We start from the raw sequence: 16,428 nt of genomic DNA, 5'->3' as shown, positions 1-16,428 counted from the left end.
GCAGACCTTATTTCTAGCATGAAAAACTTTTGTTTAATGCTAAGAGGTTGAAACATTCAGATTCACTGGTCGTCCGGAAGGGTTCTGGGAATTACTGCCGTTGGCCATTAAACCTCTGGGGCCGACGCCGTCATATATGACAGCTGGGACGAAGCTTTACTAAATTGTAAATAACTTTTTAATGATATGAGATAGTAACTTACTCTTTTTTTGGTGAAAGTTAACTCTGCGGACTTTCGATCCACCGTCGGCCATCTTGGTACTCCGAACAGAAGATGTGTGATGACGTGCGCAATGTTAGTGTCCAATCAGAATTGGTTCTCCATCACATGGTTTTCCAAAATCCAATCATAGGGCAGATTTACCTCATGTGATATGGCAAAGATCGTTTTCAGGAGTGATATCTTACTAGTTGGCCCATTTGAATAGCCCGCTAACTGCTCCAATTACATTTTTGCATTTTTTGAACTTGAATATTCTTCTCTATTATAAAGTTAATCAATACGAGGACAAAGCTTCAGCTTTTAGCTCATACCTTTTTTGTTAAGGGTCCAAAAAAGAACATTTTATTAATAAAAAAAAATAATAATAATATCAGCTGATTTATCGGCTATCAGCAAATCAGCCGATTTATCGATTATCGGCATTTTTCCCATCCAAATATCCTTATCGGCATCGGCCTCAAAAAATCCATATCGTTCGGGCTCTAGTCTCAACCCTGACATACTTTTTTTTAATACAATGCTTTTTATGTTTGTGCCTGAGTGTTTCTGTTAAGGGAAAATAAGATATCTTACGTTGTAGCACATTGTGCACGTGTCAGTCTGGAGATACCTGGATGCACAACACACCACCCAGGCAGTTTCAGCATACATCAAGAGCAGAGGTAAAACAACAGACACCCTCCAAGCAGTTAAACTGCTCCTTATGATATTTTTTATTTTATAATGAATAGATCCTTGTCATTTGATTGGTGGTTTGTATGTCGTGTGACATGGATTATTTGTACCATTTGCCAATGTGTTCCATTTACCGTGCAATAGTGCTATTTAGCATGCAAATTTGGAAGCAAGATGTGCAACACAGACATTTCCATGGTGCCAACGTGGTGAATGGTGAATGTTAGCTATATTAATGCACGTTTAAGATCGCTGAACCAGTCTGACAATTGTTTGCACTACAGTGAAATTAAAAGAAATTTGGAACCAAGTCTCGAATCAGGGTCAAGTCAATCTTTTTTTTTTCTCTGAGCTATTGTGTTTAAAGCTCAGCTACAAAAAGGAGATAATGTGCAGTGCTCAAGGACCTCCATTACCTTAGACCAAGCATGGGTGTTTGATATATACGATGAAATTAAACCAGAATATTAAAAATCTCACTTAAAGCTGGGTATAAATGATTAGCTGCATGTGGTGCTTTATTTGGTAGTGTTTGCCAATTTTATAGTTTCATGGTGTCACGTGTCTGTGCAGAATGAAATTACTCAGTGCAAAAATAAAGCTTTCTGCATATCAAAGGCACGCCTTGTCTACAACCAGCACATAAATTCAAATACACTCTTGCACAGGCTGTAAAAGATTTAGGGACTGGAACAGGATGCACCATCTTCCAATTATGGCAATACTACAGAAGCTACAACACTTCTTTTCTGATTACAATTTACTGCCACATCCATTCAAAGTGCACTGTCACGACACAAACTCCACTCTGAGTGTAAATTGAGGAGCGGGCTTGGGAAAGGAAGAGAAAATGGGCAAAAAAAAGGAAAAAAGACAAAAGAACACTGAGGCTGTAGACTGTAGAGATTAGAAATGAAAGGAAAAAAAGTGCTTTCTTTGACAGTTTCCACACAATACTCTAGGTTTCTATGGTGACCTGAAGCTGCCTGCTGGGTTCTTACAGGCTGAATTACGAAGCCTGTTTGGTCATGGCAAAAGTACTTGAATCTTGAGGTTGGACAGCAATGTGAAAATGTAACTTTTTGCATTCCAAGTGTAAAAATTTAAATGTATTCCTTTTTTTTTTTTTTAATTGTTGTCCAACATTATTTTTTAAATAGTATTTTCATCACAAAGCCCCTCTGCCTTACTTATATCTGATAACTATAGCTGGAGCTTTTTAACCCGCAGGGGATATTTTCTAGATTTTACCATACTTTCATTATTTCCATTTTAAGGTACTTTTCCCCAAGTACAATACCCATAAGTTGTATGTCAGAATGTTCATATCAATCTGAGCTTTCAGAATATCTGTCACATATTTGTTAAGAATACTGTATGTAGAAAATTTTACCTCTAAATCTGAAAATCCTTTTAATCTTTATTGAAAGTACACCTTTAGTCATTGAAATGAACTCTTTTGGTCTAGACATGGTTTCACCAGAGTTTTTGGCTCACAAAAGTAGTGTTACTATTGGAAGGAAATTGTATATCATTGTAAACAATTGAATAATAAAATTACTCATTTTCAGCTAAATGTTTTCTTGCAGAAATGCCAACAAAGGAGAGAAAGGGAGACAGGGAGAGAGAGAGAGAAAGAGAGAGAGAGATTCATATGACTGTCTCCGAGGCTCTAGGATTGGCTGTTAGGCAAATATAATCTAGAACAGGGATTAAAACAAGAGGTGACACGCTGCAGTTTCAGGAAGTGGTTGAATGAAGTCTCTGTGTCATTCCATCATTATTATTTTTTATTAACAGAAACATCAATTGGATGCACTGGGACATCCATCAAAAACCTCAGAAGATTAACTTATGTTCACAATGCAGTATACTGTTTCTGCTATAGTATTCTAGGCCTGTATATTGGGTTGCCACACCATAGTATTCTGGTCTGGCAACCCCTGCCAGGCCAGAAATATTTTTGAACACCAACAAAAAAACAATGCTGATGAAATAACAAAAATAACATTAAATTAATATAACATAACATTTAATTTCAGCACATCCGTAGCACTTTATGGTTTCCCAAACAAACTATCTTCTAAGCAGTATCTGCTTTTAGAAGTAATTTGGCAGGGTGTGAATCAGATTCATTATTATTATTGTTTGATCTTACCAGCCAGATGACAGCAGCACAATGTTAAAAACTCATGTTAATTAGCCTTTTGCCCAGACTCAGCTAGGGATGAGTATCAAGCACTGGTTCTTTTCGAGAATCGTTAAGAAATTATTCAATCCACCAACATCAATAGCCTTTTTGCTTAACGATTCCCTTATCGGTCCTTCACAGCAGTCGTTGTTTTTGAGGGTGTTTGTCGGGAAAATTATCATTTCTCTACATCCTCCATTCCATTCGCACAGCTCCAAATGCTGTGCCCCTCTCTGCCGAGTCAAGTTAGAGTCTGGTCGGAATTAATAACTTCAAAGCAAATCGTGTTTTAAATCAAATGACACCTCTTTCGAAACGTTGTAATACAATAAACTACAGTACAATCGACCAAAACATTTTTTCCTCCCAAAATAAGACATCCTGCATTCTTTATGAATTACATCCTGACCAGCTGAGCTCAGCTCAGAGGCTATGTATGAAGTTATATTTGTGCCATTTATGTCTGAAAGGAAACACTTTTGACAAAAACTACAGATTTGTATATTTCTATTTATGTCCACAGATCAAGGATCCATCATGTAGAGTTTATTTATGTCTACAGATCAAGGATCCAGTGACCAATTTCATATTTATTTAGTTTAAGGCTCAGTGGTGGGCACAGTTCCACTAATCCACTAAATGCTAATTATCAAAGCTAACTTTTTGTTAGCAGATTAGCTTTTCAGCTAACTTCAAAAACCATTAGCGGACCAATTAGCTTCTGATAAATTTAGTCCCAAAAACTTTTAGACGCCTAACTTTTTTTACACACCTAGTAACGGTGAAAAATACTTATAAACCCTGTTAGCTCCTGTCTGCTATGTATTTTGCAGCAGGGAAGCAGCTGAAAGGAGCTGAACTCAACTCTACCCCAGCAGAAGGGGCATGGCTGCCAGGCTACTACAGAAAAAAACAAAAAACAAAAGTCATTACCCTTGACAGCATACACTGGTCCAGCCATGAGGCAGACGTCTTGAAAAGGAAAGCGGGTTTGAATTATGGTTTTGATTTATAAATCAAATTAATCCAGATAGAATAACTACATTGTCAACTCTTAAAATGTACAAAGTGAAAATATACCACACGTGTTAATTTTAAAATAACGCACTAATTCTGAAGATTTGAACATTAACACACACAGATGCCCAAAGGGATTATGGGTAAACTAAGCCTCCTCTCACACTGATTGGTTGACTAATGCATCCTATGTAAAAACCAACAAAAGTTAATGTAATGTGTGTGTTGGTGTTTACAAATAAATGGGTTTTGTAAAATATGTCATTTTTTTCATTTCTAAAAAAAAATAAAAAAAAAGGCATTTGCAAAACTGAAAAGTCTGTTTGTTAGGTTCTGATTCAGGTCGACAATCGTGTGATATAACTGGGGTCAAAATGCATTGAACCCTGCCATCCACTAGGGCCCAGTTATATCACACGGTTGTCGAATCACAACTTACCCATAATCCCTTTGGGCATCTGTGTGTGTTTAAATCTTCAGAATTAGTGCATTATTTTAAAATTAACAGATATGTGTTAGGTTTTCACTTTGTACATTTTAAGAATTGACACAGCTGGTCTCCTCTGTGTCAGCCTGATCCCATCAGATCTCAGAAGCTAAGCAGGGCAGCATCTGGTTAGTACTTGGATGGGAGACCTCTATGGAACACCAGGGGCTATGTGTATGTTTCGCTGGGTGAAACTGGAGTTGCATCAGGAATGGCATCCAGCGTAAAACTTCTGCCACTAATGCGGATATGGCTGTATCCGCTGTGGCAACCCCATCCCGAGACGGGAACAGCCAAACTGACAACAGACACATTTTAAGAGTTGACATTAATTTAGTTATTCTACCTGGATTAATTTGAATTATAAATTTAAACCATAAGTCAAACCTGCTTTCCTTTTCAAGATGCCTGCGACACGGTTGGACCACTATATGCTGTCAAGGTAAATGACGCTTCCCTACAGCAGTGGGCAGGGCACACAAAGACAGAATCGCTGACTCATTGGCTGTGTTTGGGTTTGTGATTGCCTTTGATTCTATCAGAAGTGCTGGCGGTGTTTAAACTCAAAATCGACTTGTTAGTAGCTGAGAATGTACCGGAGACAATACTGAAAGTTAGTGGTTAACCCTCTGGGGTCCGAGGTCATTTTTTGGATAGTTCACTCTCCTGGCATAAATATTTTATTATTTCTGTTAACAGCTCTCCCTGCATCCCACAATCAAGTTTTATGTCTCTTTTTTCAGGACAACCTGTGCTTTCATAATACATATGCTTTTGTTGTGCTTGTGTTGTTTTATAAGTGTAATAAAGGTTTACAATCAAAAATAAGGAAGGAAAAAGTAAAGCGAAAAATAATTTTCCACACACATTTATCCAAAACACACAGCAAACTATAATAAACAACTGTTTTGACACTTTATAAAGGTAATTTGAGGTCTTGTGTGAAAGACTGTACAACAAAAAGGTTCAAACAATAAACACAAATACACATTTTGAACAATATATACAAAATGGTCTATGCGTTTTTTGTCTTCATGGTAAAAGCAACAGAGTTATCCAGTAACATTCACATGCAAACTAGTGGAGCAAGCCTGATAGTTACACACTCTTTGTTTGAGCACGTGAGATTGTCATCAGAGGCTCTCCGTCTGCTTTCAGTGATCGCTGTGCAGAATGGCGCAGGGTGCATTTGGCGCCCAATAGTATGTACTCATTGGAGTACCCAGGGGGCTATTCAAACGGGCCAACTAGTAACATATCACTCCTGAAAACGATCTTTGGCTTTTCACGTGAGTTGAATCTGCTCTACGAGGTCCGTTAGAAAAGTATCCGACCTTTTATTTTTTGCAAAAACCATATGGATTTGAATCACGTGTGATTGCATCAGCCAAGCTTCTTTTTTTTTCACGCCTGTCGGTTGCGTCATTCGCCTGTGAGCAGGCTTTGTGTGAGCAGTGGTCCACCCCTCTGTTATGTGGGCCACTGAAGAGGAGGTATTGCTGGCCCACCACCACCAGATGGCACCCTGCTTGAAGTGTGGGCTTCAAGCACGAGAGGGCGTCATAGCAACCGGGAGTGACAGCTGTCACTCATCATCAGCACCAGCTGTCACTCATCCACATCACCATCACCATAAAGGCCGGACTGCCACTCCACCTCCCCGCCAAGAAATCAGCTACATTAGAGGTAATTTCTCTGCTGACTTAAAACTGAATAATAGTCTGAACTTCTTTGCAGCCGTTTTCCTGTAAGTGTTGCCTTATCTGTGGGATTGGCGTTTGGTGTGATCAGCGGCGGCTTCGCGTCACACCCCAACCAGATAAGTGGTTAGACAGGAGCTGCACGAGTGTGTGATTGGAGGTGGAGCTGCTCCCTCCCAAAGGAACACAGACAGTGGGATTACTGAGTGTGCGTACTCACACTCATCTGTGCTGTTTTTGTTCTCTGCCAGCAGTGCCAGGTCTGACAGCTGGAGAAGGTGGCCACCTGGGGACCCAGGACTTGGCGGCTCCGGTGTTCTTCAGATCCGTTGGCGGTGAGGGCCGTGTGGGATCCGGCTCGGTTCTGGACGGTGTCTCCTATCCTCAAGCCTGCCCACACGTCGCTCAACGTGTAATTGACTGTAGTTCCAAACTTGTTATTGTCTGTATTCCGTTGTGCACAATTTACAACATTAAATTGTTACTGTTTGGCTTATCCATTGCCCGTTCATTTACGCCCCCTGTTGTGGGTCCGTGTTCCTACACTTTCACAACACCCTCTCGTCAGATTTTTTATTGCGAATAAATGTCTGAATGATTTGGAGCTTTGCTGCATCAAATCTTTTCAGAAACTGTGAGAGACCTCCAGGTGGACACCATTCGGAAAATACAGATGGCTTTCAGGGACAATTTTATGGGGATTACACAGATTAAGGAGTGCTCCAGCCGGTTTAAAGACCGCCCACAGCGTCTGAAAGCGTGGCGCACTCCGAGCGCCGATCGACAGGCTGAAACCCCGCTCAAACAACCAAATTATTTCCAACGTGAAGCTTTGTTGATCTGGGACGTCGTCTGACCTCCACAAAAAAGGCAGAAGGCATGGACATCAGCACTTTTTCGGCACATTCCACTGTTACAGGAGTTTTTTTCATGGAAAGAGAAGCGGAGGGATGCGCCATGGAACCACTCATGGCGCGGCACAAAACCACCTCCATGTTGGTCTCACAGGACGGCTTTCAGATGGCTTTCAGACAGCTTTCGGTGGCTTTTCAGTCGTGTGACTATCCGAGAAATTGTGGATGACCTGGACATGCCAGAACATGTCCTGTGAGGCTTCATTACGGCATTGCTTTGCGCCATGCGGCTCCACCGCGAAGCACAGAATTCGTACGCTCCTCTTTCCATGACAAAAACTCCTGTAACAGTGAAATGTGCTGTTCATTTCTACACTGGACGCTGTGTTGATCTGGGACGTCGTCTGACTTCCACAGGAATTGCGGAAGACATGGACATCTGCACTTTTTTGGCACATTGAGACAGACATGCGGAGGAACACTTATCATTCGCATTTTTTCAACTGGAACTACAGACATTACCTTCCTCTCACTGAGCCAAAAGGCAAGAATGTACGTGTGAACGAGCATAATTTAATTTTAGATTTATTTGATGGATTATGGCCTGCTGAAGTGCAATAAATGTCAAACGTTCTAAAATATCTATGCTTGATTGTTGTACTATTATAAACACAGGTGACGCATTTGCTCTCAGAACTTGGCTGATGAAACCATTCTCTCATTGCTCCCAGAATCACAGAGAAATCTACAGCTACAGGTTGTCTTGTACACATTGTGTGGTGGAGAACGCATTTGGAATCTTATATATATATATATATATATATATATATATATATATATATATATATATATATATATATAGATGCAGCATTTCTTCATAATCTATTTTCAGGTTTAGATGCACAATGACATGCATTAACCTGTAGTAGTAACAGTGTTTTCAAATAGGTTGCTCAATGGTCATGACTAGTTCACGCGAGTGGGACGAAACTGTTGGGAAGGTGTCGTAGCACGGACCCACAACAGGGGGCGCAAATGAACGGACAATGAATAAGCCAAAAAGGTAACAATTTAATGTTGTGATAATACACAACGAAACGTACTGTAATCTGCACAGTCAATTTAACACCAGGTGACGTGTGGGCAGGCTCGAAGATAGAAGACCCCCGACAAGAGAGAAGCTGCGTCCCACACGGCTTCCACCACCAACGGTCTGAAGAACACCGGAGCCGCCAAGTCCCGAGTCCCCAGGTGGCCTCTGTCTTCGGCTGTCGACCCTGGTACTGCTGGCAGAAAGCAGAAATATGATGAGTGAGTGTGAGTCCGCACACTCAGTAAATCCACAATTAGCGAGGGAGGAAGCGCCTCCACCTCCAAGCACACACTCGTGCAGCTCCTGTTTGAGCACTTATCTGGGTGGGAGGTGTTGCGAAGCCGTCGCTGAACACCTCAAACGCCACCTCCACAGACGAGTCTCACCGACAGGAAAACGGCTGCAAAGAAGAGTTTAGACAGATACACAGTCTTAAGTTCACAGAGAAATTACCTTGGTAATGGTAGTCGATTTCTCGGCGGGGAGGTGGAGTTGCAGTCCGGCTTTTATGGTGGTGATGATGAACGAGTCACACCTGGTGCAGAGGATGAGTGACAGCTGTCACTTCTTCTGGGTCTGGCGCCCTCTCGTGCTTGGAGCCCGCACTCCAAGCAGGGCGCCCTCTGGTGGTGGTGGGCCAGGAGTACCTCCTCTTCAGCGGCCCACACAACAGAAACTAATGTGTGCCAGAAATTTTGAACATTTCAAATCTTTTTCACACACACACACACACACACACACACACACACACACACACACACACACACACACACACACACACACACACACACACACACACACACACACACACAGAGTTTACAACAGTTTTTGATGAGTTTACTCCTTGGCACGCAAGATTGCCAGTGCGGTGATCAAATTTGTGCAAGTGTCAAGGTGCGTTTACATTTCTGTCATTGAGTTGTTGTTGTCAATCCTATTTTATTGTACATACAGATTGTGCACGCGTCATGAAACTACCTGTGTAAGCTGTATCTGAATATTAGACTTTAAATATAGCAGAAAAATTTCAGAGTTACCCTAACCCTAACCCTAGCCCTAACCCATCTGGCCACGCCTCATTTTAACACACAAATGAGTACAAGTGAGCATTTTTTTTTAAGTAATGTGAGTTAAAGGCATGAAAATAAATGCGTAATGCTGCGTTCACACCGCACACCACACGACGCCACAAATTTGCATCCCTTGCCTGGCGATGGACACGCCGCCATTGCCTGGTGTGTCGCTCTGCTTGAGCCACATTCACACCGGACACCACGTGACACCACAAATTCATCATTTGCTGCAGGAGCTACGTCTGGATGATGGCCACTTTCAGCGGTACTTCTGCCTCTCCAGGACCCAGTTTGAGGACCTCCTGTCAGCCAGCACACATGTGAACAGTTAAAAAAAAAAACTGGCCGCCGCTGCTGTTCCTCACTCTCTCTCCCCAAACTCTGTCATCATTGTGTTATAAACCAGTCCCCATTTATTTTATTATACAACTGTGTAGTTAATAAAATTATCTTCACGGATGATTCGTTCGCGTGCACACATGTAAACAAAGAAAAAAAAAACCTGGCTGCCGCTGCTGTTCCTCGCTCTCTCTCCCCTCAAACTCTGTCATGACTGTGTTATAAACCAGTCACCATTCCTTTTATTTTACATCAGTGTAGTTATTAAATAAAATAATCTTCACGGACGATTTGTTCGCGCGGGCACGTGAAAAAAAAACTGGCTGCTGCTGCTGCTGCGGTGCTGCTGCTTGCTCTCCCCTCAAACCCTGTCATAATTGTGAAATAAAGCACAAAAGGGATATAAGTCCTGCTCACAGGCTGGCTGCCAGAGACATGACATATCCACATCAAGTATAAACTCCAGACATCTCCATGTCACTACATATCCAGTCCCTGATTGGTCATCGCGGTGTGACAAGACGAAAAAGTTCAGATTTTTCAAATTGGGGGGGAAGGCAACGCAATATCGCGCCACAAACGCGCCAATCACTCAAAATTGCTTCATTCGCATCACTTTATTTGCATCCATCGCGTCGCATTGCGTGGCTTGAACTTTTGTGGCGCCACAACGCGTCCTTCCATAGGGATTACATGGCAACCTGTCTGGTGTGAATGCGGCATAAGTTGGAAAGCAGTGATAACACTTGTACTGCACTGTGTGCTGCTTTGCACCAGATTGAAAATAGGTACAGTATAGGTATAGGTACAGTTGTGTTCAAAAGTTTACATACCCTGGCAGAATTTATGATTTTTTGGCCATTTTTCAGAGAATAGGAATGATAACAACAACAACAAAAAAAATTCACTCATGGTAAGTGGTTGTGTGAAGCCATTTATTGTCAAACAACTGTGATTACTCTTTTTGAATCATAATGACAACAGGAACTACCCAAATGGCCCTGATCACAAGTTTACATACCCCAGTTCTTAATACCGTACATTGCCCCCTTGAACATCAATGACAGCTTGGAGTCTTTTGTTTTAGTTGTGAACAAGGCTCTTTATGTTCTCTGATGGTAAAGCTGCCCATTCTTGGTGAGAAACCTCCAGTTCCTGTAAATTCCTGGGCTGAATTGCATGAAGTGCACATTTGAGATCTCCCCAGAGTGGCTCAATGATACAGCGGTCAGAAGACTGAGATGGCCACTCCAGAACCTTCTCTTTATTCTGCTGTAGCCAATGACAGGATGACTTGGCCTTGTGTTTTGGATCGTTGTCATGTTGGAACATCCAAGTATGTCTCATGCACAGCTTCCGCGCTGATGAGTGTAAATGTTCCTCAAGTATTTTCTGATAACATGCTGAATTCATCCTGCCATCAATTTTGACCAAGTTTCCTGTGGCCTTGTAGCTCACACACCCCCAAAACATCAGTGATCCACCTCTGTGTTTCACAGTAGGAAGGGTGTCAAGTCAAGGTCAAGGTTAACTTTATTATCCCAAAGGAAATTTGTCTTGGGCTTGCAATGCTGTGGTTAAAATAGTAAAAACATACAGCAACAACAATATACAAATACGGGAACACAGGAAACAGTCAGTTAAAATTACAGTCTTCAGTGAGACCCCTCAACATCCAGTGATGCATCTGCAGATACTATCCAGATTTACTCAAAAGAGTAATAGACAAAGGAACAAAAGAATTTTCAAATCTGTTACTCTTATACCTGACAGCCCGATACTGTTTCCCTGATGGCAAGAGCTCATATTCGCTGAACAGCCTGTGGGAAGGCTCCTTAAGTATGTTTTTAGCTTGTGCCAGGACCGAGGTTTCGAAAATAGTTTTTAAAGAGGGATACTTCTCTCTTTCCAATAATTTTCATGGTGTATCGAACTAGTTTCTCAATTTTGGATGTGCTCTGAACAGTAAGAGAGCCAAACCAGGCTACCATGCCATATCTTATTAGGCTCTTCAGCACAGCATTGTAAAAAGAAGCCATTATTGTTGAGCTCACACCAAACAGTCTGAGTCTTCTTAAAAAAAATGAAGCCTCTGGGACAATTTGCGGCACAAGAAATCCACATGCACATTCGACATGAGAAGACAGTCCACATAGACACCAAGGTGTTTGAAAGACTCTGTTATATCTCACTGCCTCCAATGATGACTGGGTCATAGAACAGCAGCCCTTTGGGGTAGAAGGTGTACCTTTCATCAGAGGCCTTTTTGACTCCTCTCCAAATGTAACATTTATGGTTGTGGCCAAAAAGTTCAATTTTGGTCTATTCACTTCCAGTGTTGCCACAGTTACTTTGCAAAAGTAATCCAATTACTGATTACTCCTTGAAAAAGTAACTTAGTTACTTTACTGATTACTCAATTGTAAAAGTAACAAAGTTAGTTGCCAAAACTCACTTTATAGTCACCCTTTCTTGACTTCAATGAAAATAAATACTTGTTTTATAAAAAGTAAAATAAAGACGTCTTTCTTGACCTCATATTTAACTGTTGACAGCACTGTAACAGTAAAACTTGCAATTTCAAACCTACATTGTTTATAAATGTAACTATTAAATTCTAACATTTTTCTAACATTTAAATTCTCTCTAAACATTTTACTTGTCAAAATTATTATTATTTTAAGCAATATTAGTAGTTGTAGTAAAAAACGGCTTCAAAACTGGACCTTTAATCTAGGGGTGTTGTGGGGGCGTGGGGCACATCCCTGCCCCACGCCCCCATTCCATCTGGATTCACCCCTGCTTTGGCGTTTGAGCACAAACAATGGATAACATTTATTTATGCAGAAAACAGGACCAGATTTATAGGTAAGAACGTTTTATTGCATTTTCACATCATGTGGTCCTCAGAAAGAGTTTAGGTGCATTTGAGTGGAAAATAGTGTTAGTTGTTGACGCGTCGCGGAGGATCAGCTGTTTTTAACGAGACGATACAGAGCAGATCAGCTCAGAATTCTAAATAAAGGAGGGGAAAAAGTATAAAAATGTCTTTGTAAAGCTCAGTGCAGGTGTGCTGATCACCGCGCTTTAAGAGGTGAGGACGAGACGAGCAGCTGCAAAAAACCGTGGATGAAAAGCTCACAGCTCGCTGAAAGTGTGCAGTTCAGTTGAACCCCGACCTCCTGCCCACAGACCAAGTTTAATGCTGCTGTTGACCCACAATGAAAAATAATAGTAACGCACAGTGACATGGAGAAGTAACTTTAATCTGATTACTGATTTGGAAAGATTAACGCGTTAGATTACTTGTTACTAAAAAAAGTGGTCAGATTAGAGTAACGCGTTACTAAGTAACGCGTTACCGGCATCACTGTTCACTTCAAATGACTTAGTTCTCTGTGCTGTTTAGCGTATTGTAAGCGGGACACTTTGTACAATTTGGACAATTTGCGCAGTAATGGCTTTCTTCTGACGACTTGACCATGCAGCCCATTTTTCTCCAAGTGCCTCCTTATTGTGCATCTTGAAACAGCCACACCACTTTATTTCAGAGAGTCCTGTATTTCAGCTGAAGTTATTTGTGGGTTTCTCTTTAAATCCCGAACAATTTTCAGTTGTTGCCGAAATGCTGGTTGTTATACCTGACTATGATTTCGTTTCAACAGCATCCCTTACTTTTCACTTTTTAATTCGAGTTTGAATACTGTTAATTGGCATTCTCAGGTCATTGAATATCTTTTTATATCACTTTTTTGTTTTATACAGTTCAATTACCTTTTTCCTGCAGACCCTTTGACAAGTCTGTTGCTTTCCCTTATGACTCAGAAACCAGAAATGTCAGTGCAGCACTGGATGAAAGATGCAAGGGTCTGTCAGAAGCCGAGAAACTCACTGACCTTTTATAAACACACACTGACTACAAGCAAACAGATCACAGGATGGATGGTTACCTTTAGTAGCCATTCAAACCTGTTTGTGTCAACTTGTGTGTATGTTATCAGGCCAAAATCACCAGGGTATGTAAACTTTTGATCAGGCTCATTTGGTTAGTTTCTACTGTCATTATGATTTAAAAAGAGTAAACCCAGTTGTTTGACAATAAATGGCTTCACACAACCATTAACCATGAGTGAAAATAAAGTTTTTGTGTTATCACTCATCAACAGAACTGTAGATTATAACTCCATATTTTCTGCTATAAGTCGTAGTTTCTATTTATTTTTTTACTCATTTGTGAACTCCAGCAACAAATATGCCAAAGAGGTCCACAAAAACCATGGTTCTTTACATGGTCAGTCCAGTGAAACAAGAAAAACAACAGCAAAGATAGGTAGCCTATGTTCTTTAGGCTAGTATGCGACTGAATAGTTTTTCTGGTTTGTTACAAAATGTTTACTTCTTGAATTCTTATGAAATATATGTTTCAAAACTTCTACTCCACTGCGATTTATAGTCAAGAAATAAGGTACAATGCTGCAGGACTCCACAGAACCAAAGGGAGAAACATTATCTCCAAATTGATCCGTAAACAGTGAAGCTTCCCAGAAATGGCAGGCCTTCTAAAATTCGTCCAGAAAGTTAAAAAAAAAAATCCATGGCCCTACAGGTTCCCCTCACTTCAATAAAGTCACCATTCATATCAGAAAGACACAGATGATGGTCTAGTGGTTGGGCGTGGGGCTTCACACCAGAGGATCCTTGGTTCAAATCCCAGCCTGACTGGAAAATCACCAAGGGCCCTTGGGCAAGGTCCTTAATCCCCTAGTTGCTCCCGGAGTGTAGTGAGCGCCTTGTATGGCAGCACCCTGACATCGGGGTGAATGTGAGGGATTATTGTAAAGCACTTTGAGCGCCTGATGCAGATGGAAAAGCGCTATATAAATGCAGTGCATTTACACAGGGGGAAAATATGATATGTAAGGGGACATGGGCGAACGGAAAACCAATGCTAACCTAGAAAAATGTTACTTTTCATTTGAGCTTTGCAAAAACACATCTTGCTGACCCTCAAACCTTTTGGGGCAATGCTCTATGCAGTACCTTAAGAAATAATAATAATATTAATAATAAATACCTACTTTAGTAAAGAAAACAATGCTGAATGACAGGTTGCTTCTTCATGCAAAATAGATTTGGCTTTTTAAAATTAAATGAAGTTGATTTATTTTCGGGCATTGGTGAGGGTGGGTCATTTTTCACACTGAGGACAAGGGGGGCATGAAGAATGTTAAGATGTCAGGGGGGTTAAGAAGACAGGGGTCCCAATCTGGCATAAAGCAACAGAACATAAAATCTACAATCATCACTGTAGCAGTTTCCTGCTTCAGGGTCTCGTCGACTTGTCATAATGAGACCTGCAGGAATTCTCTTCTTGACAGGAAAATCCTGAAAGCAAACATCCAGTCATCGATCTCAAGTACAACTGAGATACGCAGGGACACAATGACCCAAAGCGTAAGTGCAACTCCACATCAGAATGACCCAAAAGACACAAAATGTTTGGAATTCCCTACTGCAGACAAAAGTGAGACAAAATTCCATGGCGGTGATGTGACTGCAGTTGGTTGTAGTTGCTGGATGTAAAAGGTGGTACAAGTTCAAGGGGGTACTTTTTTCACAAGGATGATGACATAGGTCTTATTATAGATACACATATTTTGTTGCAATAAATTCAACAGTCATTTAAAAAATAACTGCAGATATCCTTTTTTAAAAAAAACCCTCAAATAATTTAAAATGAGATACATATTAAACACGAAGCGGAATAAACAGCTTTTGAGTTTTACCCTGTATGATGTGAAGGAGCTGCAGAGGCTGATTAATGCGGCTTTCAGCTGCAGTGGAGCCTGGACCCCCCCACAGAGCCAAACTGACCAGGAACCTCATTCAAATCAACACAAAGCTGCTGACTGACACCCAGCAGCACACTTTTATATGTGTGTGTGTGTGTGTGTGTGTGTGTAACCTCACACACCTGACACACGGGCAGAGTCTTTATTTTAAACACCGCTGGAAAGATAACTTACATCCAAGTTGGCTGTTTTATCACAAATATCAGGAATACTGCAAATATTGTCAAATTTAACACTGAAGTGAAGAAAAATAATAATAACGATAAGCATGTTGTTGAAGGCTTAAAACACGTCTATGTAAATCTTTTATGACGTCATATAGGTAGGAATAAGTAAAGTGGACATGCGGCAGCGCTTTCTCCCGCCACCGCACACGCACAGCCCCTGCCTGACCACTGCGCGTGGGACACTTACCCCCCCCCCCACTCGCGTCCACGCACAGCCCGATGCAGCAGCACGGACCCATAAATTCACCACAGTGACACGAACACGCTCAATCCACAGACTCCCCTGAAGCTGCGCACACAACTATTAAAAATAATAATAATAATAAAAAGTGCGCTCTGTGCGGGAGCCGATCAGTCACTTGCGCTGCACTGGCGCACTCACCTTTGCACTACAGCGCAAACCAGCGCAGTTAGTTCCCATGTTGTGAAGGTGAATTAAAATCCAGTCCGTCCCGCGGAGCTCCGCCCGGTGCGGTCACACATCTCAGCAGAGGGAGTAATCCTGTTTTCCATCCCGCGGGGAGTGCGTGCGAGCTTCGTTACATCTTTCCCACAATGCTCACCAAACTATGGCAGAATTCTTTCAGCGCGTTTTCTCCCCCCTCTCTCTCCCTCTCTTCCTCCCTCTCTCTCTCTCCATGAGGTTGCCTGGTTACCTCTTTCTGCAGGCTGCTTCAGCCACCGGCCGGCAGCCAA

The 16,428-nt window shown here is 41.5% G+C and overlaps 1 protein-coding gene across 8 annotated transcripts in view; it reads right to left on the bottom strand.

Moving 5' to 3' along the window:
* dab1a (DAB adaptor protein 1a) overlaps nucleotides 1-16,428 on the bottom strand; it is a 929,000-nt gene that overhangs the window by 283,166 nt on the left and 629,406 nt on the right. For 5 of the 8 annotated variants that reach the window (XR_004563183.1, XM_034180436.1, XM_034180438.1 and 2 more), the window contains exon 1: nucleotides 16,115-16,386. The exons of 1 other annotated variant lie outside the window; for it this stretch is intronic. The gene's annotated coding sequence lies outside the window, so the exon portion shown is untranslated. Of the gene's footprint in view, nucleotides 1-16,114; nucleotides 16,387-16,428 lie in introns of those variants that run through there. 2 more of the 8 variants (XM_034180439.1, XM_034180441.1) reach the window with 1 other exon arrangement.

Source organism: Thalassophryne amazonica, chromosome 10 (genome assembly GCF_902500255.1).
Source record: "Thalassophryne amazonica chromosome 10, fThaAma1.1, whole genome shotgun sequence".
Lineage (NCBI taxonomy): Eukaryota > Metazoa > Chordata > Actinopteri > Batrachoidiformes > Batrachoididae > Thalassophryne > Thalassophryne amazonica.
Note: the sequence above shows the minus strand (reverse complement) of the source record. Positions and strands in the feature narration are given on the sequence as shown.